Here is a 10,608-nt window from a genome sequence, read left to right as displayed (position 1 = left end):
AATCTGTTTCGGTTGACATTGGTGGCTGAACCTGATTTCACAGAGTGCTGGCTAAAGGAGCCATGTAGTTGGTGTTAGCCCTGTTAATGGCTCACCTTCTCCAAAGTCCTTTACTGTCAGCCTGTTTTTCCCCTAGGTTAACAGTGAGAACGAACTCTGCAAAAAGATCAAAACGGTGCTAATAAGCTAGCATTTGAGGTACAAAGGTGGCAGAAAAATGTTAGGGAAAAATCCAAGTTTTCAAAGCAGGCTAGTACAACGGTTGGTACTTCAGAACTGCTTGCAGTTTTACTCAAGTGGCCTAAGCAATCTTCTGTGTTCTCAGAGAAACACGGCACTCTCTCATTCAAGCCAAAACTTTAGGGAACCTAAAATGGCGTTTAAGAATGGAAGTAGGTTGCTAACTTAATTTGGCTTCTCATAAAAAAAAAATTAAAGACCAAAATATTTCAAAAGGGACTAAAGGTATCGATTTAAGAAACCAAAACCAGATGCCTGACTTTCAGAGTGAGCATGCAATAGTTCCTGTACTACACCTCTTCAAAACACCCCAAATCGTTAGTCACTGGTGAATAACATTATCTTCAGAGTTCACGGAAGGGATAAATATGTTCCTGTCCATGACTGGGGACCTCAGCAGACTAAGATTCATTAATCAGCACTGCCTTTTCCTCAGGGAAAATGACAGCACTTCCAAATTTTATATGTAGCTTTCATAATGTGTGGGTGATTTGGCTGACTCATCAACCCTGGGGGGAGACTGTTAATCAGTGGATGACTGCTATGTGTGCCACAACGCCATGATTCAGATTTGCTCCTTTATGGGAATGCCTGATTCAAATAAATTGCATGTCTTACATTAAGCTGTAGTCTTCTCATTTTGATCCTTGTTTTCCTAAGAAACATGGCTTACATAAAGTCCCTGTCTTTTCTCTGCCTTCCCAAAATCTTTGCTTTCCTTTGCTGATCTCCAAAAAATTCATCAATAAGATAGTGAGCTTAGTCTCCAGTTGTCACAAGGTTTGTGAGAGCACGTAGCTGGGTCAAGAGACACCACGTTGCTGCAGCCCCCTTGGGAGAAACAGTTGCGGTCCTTGCTAAACCTGGGTGGAAGAAGGGGTACGGGAGCCAGGGCTTCACTTCCCGTTACACCCAGTGAGTGCATGACAGTGGGAGGCAGGTTCTCCTCCTGCGCACCTTCGTGGCCACTACAGAAGAGTTTTTAGATATGCAATTACAGATCTCCAGAGGAATTACTTGCATTTTTTACCACTCAGACAGTTCATTTCTATTTTTGATTTTGATGTAAATAGTTCTTCTACATCCCAGTGTGCGGTTACAGAACAAGACAGATATTGCAGGCATGAAAGGGGACTAAGAGGAGGCAGTTAGTAGACTTTATCCAAGTCTTAGGATTTTCCAGTAAAACTGGAGAATTAAAAATTTATCTTAGTCATAAGCCTGGAAGTATTGCAGGGCTTTGTACACCGAGCTGGACAAAGGCTAGCTGAGTGCCACAACTTGGCAATTCCTTAACTAAAGCTGTTTAAAAGAAATCTGGAAGAGCTCAACCCAGAAATCCCTGGGCTTTATAGTGGACGGCTTTCATAAGGCGGCCCACATGCTGAAAAGTTCTTTCAAGATTGGATGTAAATTCACAACTTCAACTGTACCTTAGTGCAGTGTACCTTGGTTGGAAAGTAAAAGAGAAAGCAATGCAGTAGTGTCAATTTGGAAACACAATCCAAATCCAACAAGCCAGGTGGCTTTATGTCATGGCACATAACCTTGTGCCACTGCCACTTAACATCCCGGGCTCAGTCACAGGTATCATGCCAAACAGAAGGGGGACCACCCATTTCATTTTGCCTACCATGCTTTCAAGCTGCATGCAAGAAAGGAGCATGTTTGCGGTATGGACACCTGAAAGTGATAAATGGGGAATCATTTTTTATGTATAGGTACTACATTTTCTGTGAAACTTCAGAAAAAAACAAATCCAAACCTCATACACCATCTCCTCCACTTTCTCTCTTCCTCCCCTTCCTCCCCTCCTACAGAATTTCACAACGGTTTGTATTAACTCTTTCCCCTCTTCTCTGCAATATTCTTCTCTCCTTTAGTATTAACTTGTGCTTATTTTTTCCCTGCTTATCTTGCCTAGTAGGTGTCAGGGTGTGCATCTCCCAGCCTCCCTTCGCTCCTCTTGCACAGCCCATTGCTTTGCTTACGGCCTTTCCTCCTCACTCCCTGCAGCCATGGGCCCATTAATGTGCCACTCCTCCACATCTCTGCCTCCTTGCAGTCCTTATCGTTTGCTCCTTCCTCCCTTCCTCCTTAGTCTTCTGTGGTTTTGCCCACTTCTTTCCTTCTGTCTTGTTCCCCATCAGTGGCTGAGGCTCCCATGCACTCCTGACCTCTCTCCAGCTTTCCTCCCTTCTTTCTAGTGAGCAAGCGCTCCTTATCTCCCCATGGAGAAACCCAGACCCAACCTATGGAGTTTTTCACTTGTATTGGGTTTATGTGACAAGGTTTCGGTAGTGGAGGGGCTATAGAGGGGCCTTTGTGAGGAGAGGCCAGGGCTGCTCTGTGCCAGACTCACCACAGGGCACAGCTGAGCACCTCAGCCAAGATGGTAGCACCTCGGGGAGGAAGTACTTAAGAAAGGGCAAAAATGCCACAAAGGCAAAGAAGAAAAGTGGAAAAAAAAGTGTGAGAAACAGCCCTGCAGACACCAAGGTCAGTAAAGGAGGGAGAGGAGGTGCTCCAGACGCTGAAGCAAAGATTGCCCTGCAGCCCGTGGAGGAGACCATGGTGGAGCAGGTTGTCTGCCCGCAGTCTAAGGAAGACTACGGTAGAGCAGATATCCACCCTGCAGCCCATAGAGGACCCCACATCGCAGCAGGTGGAGATGCCCTGGAGGAAGCTGCTGCAGCCTGTGGATAGCCCACGCCGGGGCAGTCTCCTGGCAGGAGCCGTGGCCTGTGGACAGGATCCCACACAGGGGCAGGTTTTCTGGAAGAAGCTGCGGCACATGGGGGACACAAACTGGAACAGTCTGTTCCTGAAGGACTGTACCCTCTGGAGAGGACCCACGTTGGAGCAGTTCGTAACAGACTTTATCCCATGGGAGGAACCCCATGCTGGAGCAGGGGAACAGTGTACAGGGGAAGGAGCAGCAGAAAGGAACCGTCACGGACTGACCACAGTCCCCATTCCCCATTCCCCTGCGTGTCTGGGGTGAGAGGAGGTAGAGGAGTTGGGATTGAAGGACTGAAGTTGAGCCTGAGAAGAAGGGGTAGGGTGAGGGGAAAGTGTTTTACGCTTGTGTTTGTTTCTCACCATCCTATTCTGTTTCTAATTGGCAATAAATTTATATAATTTTCATCAAGTTGAGTCTGTTTTGCCTGTGATAGTAACTGGCAAGCAAATTCCCTGCCCTTGTCTCGACCCAAGAGCTTTTCCATCATATTTTCTCACCCTGTCCTGTTGGTGAGGGGGAGTAAGAGAGCAGCTGGGTGGGAGCTTGGCATCCAGCCAAGGTCAAACCCACACATCACTTTTCACTGGGCATCTTCCCTTGCCCAGTTCCTTTAACTAGACTGTCAGCCCTCTGAAAGCCTGTTTTTTTCTTCACCACAGCTGTCTTCCACACTTTCTTCAGCACTCTTCTCTTCTTTGTCCCCAGCACTTTCTGGTACTTCACTGCTTGACTGCTGATTTGCCTGTTGGCTGTGGGATCCCATCACTGTCCCATTCTGACATGGCACTGCAGCTCTAACCACGTGGGTATGTCCATGCTCAGCCTCTCTCTCACTGTTAGTTCTCTGTCCTAGCACATCCAGGAACCAGCTGCCTTCTAAAATCTGGTTTGAACTTCACCTTGGCATCCACTGTTCTTTCTTTGATGTAACAAACTTCCCCTACGCTATCCCCACTCACTATAATCCCATGCTTACACCTATTGCTTAGCTTCCTCCTGCTCCCCTCGGTAGTGGCTATCTTGTGCCCTTAGACACTAACAGCCAAGCACAGAGGAAAAGGCATCACAGCAGCTTCTGGCCACTACAGGAGGTGACATCTATGGGCAATCCCGCTTGATGCTGACTGCTCTGTCTGGAGAAAGCAATTATGGGCAAGCTGACACTACTCTGTGAAGACAATCTCATTCTGGATTACCTTAGGGAAATGGACGAAAGTGTTGTTAACCAACTTCTGTCTTTCCCATACCACATATATATTCAGGAGATCTTTAGCATCAGTGAGGCAAAAGACCTAGCTTTTCCTCAGCTTCTTGGGCAAAGAGTGATCATAGCATATCCACATTAGAAATACGGGCAGTAATTCTACTAGGCAAAGAGAAACTTGGTTTGCTCATACCTGAAAATGAGCTTGCTGCTTTGAACTCCTGTCTAGTGAGTACTACAAACATGTTAGCTTGGCTAGTCCTTTCAGGCCAATGCAGGACATAAATAAGGCAATGCATCAAGACTGATCTATGCTGGAATGAAACTGCGTAAACTAACTTGCCCTGCTGGGAGGTGGGAGGACTCCTCATAGCATCTTTCCAGGCAAAATGATGTTGACACCAGCAAAAGTGGCAACTGTTTTTGGAGGAGGGAGGGAAGGTTGGTGCAGTGGAGGAGAACTGGGAAATTGTGTCTTGTTTGGAAAAGACATCACTTGGAGATCTCTCCTAGCCCATAGGCGATGAAAAGTTTCTGCTACAGTCCTCTGTATTTTATTTGGCAATTGCCAAGCCCTTGATACGTAATAACCTGTGAGCCTTTTCCATATCTCTTGGCCGTATGATTATCTTCCACCTTATTAAGCAGACTGAATGTCTGTTCTTAGGCTGCAGTTTCCATGTAAGCTTCCAGAACTTGCGTTTTCAGATCTGTCATTAGAGACACGGGCTTGTCAGCAGAGCCTGCCAGTGGCTCAGAACTCATTTTAGCACATGGTTTCTATTCCCTCCCAACCTTCTGCTTGGTTTAGCAGCTGGTTCTGTTGGACTTCAACCTTCCCCCATGGCTTCTAGCTAGGTCCGTCCCTTTGTGGTCTTACTGATTTGTTATTTTCCCAGAGAAGTCCTCACAGCTGTCAATGGAAACACTGACGCTTGTCTCCATAGTCCGTAATAAATTGTCAGGAAGTCTGGTGGTTGTGGCAGCTTGCCCAGGTTGCCTATAGTGTGCAGTGGACAGTTCTGGCTAAATTTCTTCAGTAGCTTGAAGGTTTTGGGGAGACATGCATTAGCAGGTACACCTCTTGCTGATCATTCCTAGGTCTCTGTACCATTTGGGAAAGCATTTTTTGTTCTCCTGCATTATCTAAAAACTCACTCAGAGTTGAGGCCTTACAAATTATTTTAATTTGTCTCCTTGTCCTAAGGGTAATAAACCCCAGGAAACTGAGGGAAGCGTACCTACAGCCTCCAAAGATAACCCTTTTCTCCTCAAACTCTCTTCTATTTGCAGAACTATGAAGCCTGATCTGGGGTCTTGGAGCACATAAACTTACAAAAGCAGTCCTGTTCTTTCAACCTGCAATGTATTTATTAAAACAGAGCTGTCCTTAAAAGACAATGAGGCTGAAAAACTTCAGCTTGTATTCTGGCCAAGAATATTTCAAAAGCATTTTACGTTGAAGCGGATAACTTATCTAGCATCTGCCCCGTGACCTAACATGTCCGCTGACAATTGTGTTTCCATTCAAAAAGACCAGCAAGTACCGACTTTGCACAACTGGTTTTTGAGGCTGAAGCTGAAGCATCCTTGAGAACTGTTGGATATACTACATGTTCTTGCAGCGGCAAGCAGAACTTACCGAAGCTCCGGCTGCAGCCAAAGTATTAAATAAACATAAATTTTCCTTGGTTTCAAGTCATTGCATGTGTCCTGATGAAAACATAGAATGGTGTGCAAACCTCCTCCAAAGCAGAATTTAAGCATGAGGAAAATAGGGAAGAGCCAGGAAGAAAGGAGAAGAGAAATGTTTGAAATAAGCTTCTTGAGGAAGAGTAAGTGTGGCATTGGTTTTGAGGTGTGCATTACTTAACAAAGTGCTTGGCCTGGTTTATAATATTGTCTATTTGAGTTCATGGAGTGGATTGTAGGAAACCTATCCATGACTTGGGTGTGGGACCTTATTTTTCCAGTGGTACAGACAATGTACAACTACTTAATAATTTAAATATAAAACCCACAATGATTTTTGTTGCCTTGAGTAATACATCTCCCTGCAGGGCTGACATGAGCAAGCAGATGGCATAGATGGTTCTGCCTAGGGCAAGATTCTGCAAGGGGTCGCAAATAGGGAGACATCTGCCTGTAAGTGTATGCAGATAAAATGGTGGCCACCCCTGCCTTCCATCTGCCAACCCTGCTTCTGCACCAGAGGTGATTTCCCCCTTACCAGGGATGGCCGATTGACATGCTCATTTGCTTCTGGTCTCCAGTTACAAACTGTACTGACCTAAACTAGGAAGCTGTTCATAAAGTGGGCAATGTGTACTGTTCCTATAGGTTGTGAGTAGTACCAAGGCTTAGTACAATTAAAGCCCTTTATTAGGAGAACAACAATTTTTTGAAAACTTTTTTACGGTTGTGCATAACCTTGAGCCAGCCTTGTCTCCTAGATACAGACAGAACTGTTATTTTCTTCTTATGTATTTAAATGTCTGAAGTAATACTGTTAAATAAAGAATTGGGCAGATATAAAAAGGAGGTAAAATGGTACCAGCTTGAAAATCAGACTACTGTAACTAAACTGTATTTAATACTTTCAAAAGCAACTTTTATTCTCTTTGCATCCTTCACTTTTGTTTAGTTTTCTTGGTAGATTGGGTGGTAGATGGGATGGTCAATATATAGTATTCCCTTCTGATAGTCCGCTGTTTTCCCCTCATTCTTCATAGAATGAAGCATTTTCTGATTTACAAGAAAATTGGGAACCACTTTCTTGTCTATGAAATGTTAAGCTGGTGTGATTTCTACCTCTTGCCTGAGCTCAGAAGAAAAATAATTTCTAATGCTTTGGCTAACCATTCTTCCTCTCAGAAGGGGCAATTATGCATTGCAATGTTTTGAAGCCATCGCTCCTGCTTACCTGCCCACCAACCCTGCAAAATTTCAAGGATGGTCTGACTCTGTGGCCTGTATTTTTTTAATCTTGCTGAGTCCTAGAAATTGAAGTACTTTGAAAATGTCGCCTAGGACAAAAATGGCATGCTAAGAGAGTGATGCTGATTTGACTGGTAGGGTTCAAGGTGGAGGCAACATTTACTTGTTAGACATAAGAATTCAGAATCCCTCCATCTCCCTCTTTCTGTAGTTCAGGAGTTCCCAAATTATATGTCCTAATAGTAGTATGCAAACCATTTCAGAGTAGTATTCTGCCCCAACAGACTGCAGCCTTCTCCCTCATGCTGGCTTAGTAGTACCTCAGAAAAGCTTGGAAATCTTTGGTCAGACAAAGGTGGTCTCTTCAGACTGAATGAAAGATCAGTCACTCTTCCTCCCCTCATCTAGCTGAGAGATGGAAGCACAGAAGAAGTAGTAGAGCCAGAATGATAGAGGAAATCTGTGGAAACACTGAGATTTCGATTTGGGTGTGCCTCAATTGCTGATCTACTGTTTCTTTCCTTGGGAGAGACTGTCCTTTCCCTGTTGGGTACATGGCAGCAGGGCTCTACTTGACTCGGCAACCAGAGAATTTTAAATGCAAGCTCCCAAGCATGACAGCTGTGTCATCTCTCAAAAAAAACAGTGCAGATTTCTCCCTGCTTGTGCTGGGGGCAAAGATTTCCTCTTGCTCCCTGCCTTCCCTGCCAAGTCCCTGGAGCCCACAGGGGTTCAGGGAAGGCTCAAACTCTGCAGGACCTTATGTTGCAAATATGTTCGTGGGATGACTGGACCTTGTCCTTAATTACCTCTCACTTGTCCCTGTGTTTTCAGATAATATTTTTCTAAAAGAAAAAGGAGAAATACTACACAGTAGCAGATGATAGGGAGGTGGAGGAACCAGGTAAAGATTTATGACTAGGTTCTGTGGTAATAAAGAGTAATAGAGTCCAACCACTTTCAGTGTTAATATCTACATGAGGTTTGCCTTGACTTGAGATATCTAAGACTGCCTTTGAACAATTATCCCACAAAAGTATTGGCTTCAAGACATCAATAACCCATCCCAAGAAACAGCTACTTTGGGGACTTATACTTATCATTAAACATTTCTCTTTGTCTCCAGGCTACATCTCTTCCTCCTTCCCCCATAAAGTAGTAAGTATGAACTATTCCAAGTAAACACCATAAAAGCAGGGCACTTTGGTTCCCCTGTGAGACAGGATCACGAAGATCAACCAGAAAGAAATTGACTTACAACAAACTGAAGTGCCTTGTCTTCACTGGGGAAAGGTGGAGTTATTTTTCACTGGGCCACATTAGTTAACTGGATGTTAAATTATAAAAAGTGCTTCCTACGTGTGGGTACAGCTCTTGATAAGGTAAGTCCACGTCACTATCAAACTGGTTTAAGACATCCTGCTTCCCCTTCACATATGAACATCTGAATCCTTTCCAGTCCTAAGAGCCTCTGCCTAAAGTTGAGTGTCCAAAATGCTCCTGGGGAGCTTTGTGATAGTTAGGTGGTGGTGTAAGTAGTTCTCGCATTGAGAAAGGCTGTGAGAATCACTTATGTGATGCAGACCCAGCTATTGCATGGGATGGCTCAGACTGTATTCTCTGCTTCACTTAGCATGGAAGGTCTCACGCAGGACCCCTGTACCCATTTGGACATAGTCACAATGGGAAGTCACAGTTCACCCCATCCAGAGCTGCTCCATTTCAGGACACGATTCCTCATGCCTGCAGGTGCAGCCTATTCTTGCCACACTCAGGTCCAGCCATCTTATCATAACATAGCTCTTTTCATAATGGACTATGAATATTTCTTCAGAGTGAGGTGGCTGTTGTGCCTGGTGCAGTAGGAATATGCCAGTCTCACAAATAGGTATGATTACAAGTTGAATATATGAATTCCTGAGGTCTTGATGGTAGTAAATTAGTCGTCTTGAGCTTTCTTTTCTCCGTCTCTCTTCTGATTCCTAGATCAACGGCATGCTTCACCTCAAAGGCTGCAGCAGCATCTTGAAACATTTGCCTTCTAGTACATAAGCAGAAACTTCTCTGCTATTGACATTGGTCTGACAAGCTTTAGCATATCATCAGGATGTCCCCATATTTTTTCTGCCACAAGAAAGCTGATCTTAAGTTTATAAATCTTGTGGTGGTCTTTCCTGACTACATGTCCAACTCCATGTGGATGAGTTACCAGGTGAATATACTTACCAGGGAAAGTGCCTTCCAATAGTATACTGGACATAGTCCACATACTTCCAAGACAATTTATAAATCTCTTGTAATACCATTGTGCAGAATGCTATAGGGAAACCTTGCAAAGAAATGGAAAGCTTAGAGGAGAAAGTCCAAGGAGTCTCCGGAAAAGCCTAAAAAGGAGTCTATCAAAGGCCACAGGAATCCCCAGCCATGCTAGAGATCACAGCATGGGCTATAGGTATCTTCCCATGGAAGGACAGATGTGCCACTTCAGCCCACAAGACAATAGGTGATATAGATCCCTAGTTAATGTAGAGAATATTAATTGAAACTTGGGGATAAAGCTCCTGTATTAGTAAGACTATTATAGTAAGCAGCAAAAACGATTTGTGCTGATGGAGCCAATGTAACAAAAGAAAATTGGCTGTTTTGATTTTAAAGTTGTGTTTTAAAAGACACTATTAAGAAACCTGAAGGAATTTTGTCGTTAGAGATGGAGAACCACCTAGCAGATCAAAAATGCAGTGAGAATTATATAACCAGGGGAATTCAGAAAGAGAGAAACAAAAAATGTAGAAGAAAAGTAGAGGGGCACTGTACACCTCAATCCCTCTACAGTGCAATGATTCACCCTAGAGCAAGGGAAATTCCAGTGAGACCTGATCACAGTAAATGTGAAGCTAAAATTAGATGCTTGCAAAAGCAAATTGGGATGCAAGAATCAAAGATAGCTGCTGTATATGCAGGAAGAGATGGAAAACTTGATTGGGAGCTGTCAGAGATGATCTCTGTCGGCTAACAGGTTTGAATTGTTCACTGAAATTGCTTTAATCCCAGAAGAGAGGGCTACTGTCATCCTACAAAATATAGTTCCATATGATTGCTAAACCGTTCCTGTCTTGGTAATCTATGTAGAAGCAACTGGTGATTATACTAAGTTCACTTAAGGTGAAGTTCTGATGAAGGCCCTTCTGAAATAGGACAGTTTCCTGGAGGATGCACTGGAAGCTAGATTCCCATAAGTAAAAAACAGGCCCCCCACCCTGAGGTATGATCAACTGGATTTACAGACATTTTTGTTGTCAGCCTGGCAGATGCTTGTTTAGCCTACTAGGATAGAGACTACACACCTTCCCTGCATCTTCACAGTTGGATGCTGGAAAAATATCCCTCCAAATACCTCAAAACTTTCAGCTACCTGAGTGTCTCCCTCAAATGCATTTAGACTAAACCCATGCTCCACTAGTCTTTCCTCTTAGGTCATATTTTC

The sequence above is a fragment of the Calonectris borealis genome, chromosome Z, assembly GCF_964195595.1.
Source record: "Calonectris borealis chromosome Z, bCalBor7.hap1.2, whole genome shotgun sequence".
NCBI classification, from domain to species: domain Eukaryota; kingdom Metazoa; phylum Chordata; class Aves; order Procellariiformes; family Procellariidae; genus Calonectris; species Calonectris borealis.
Note: the sequence above shows the minus strand (reverse complement) of the source record.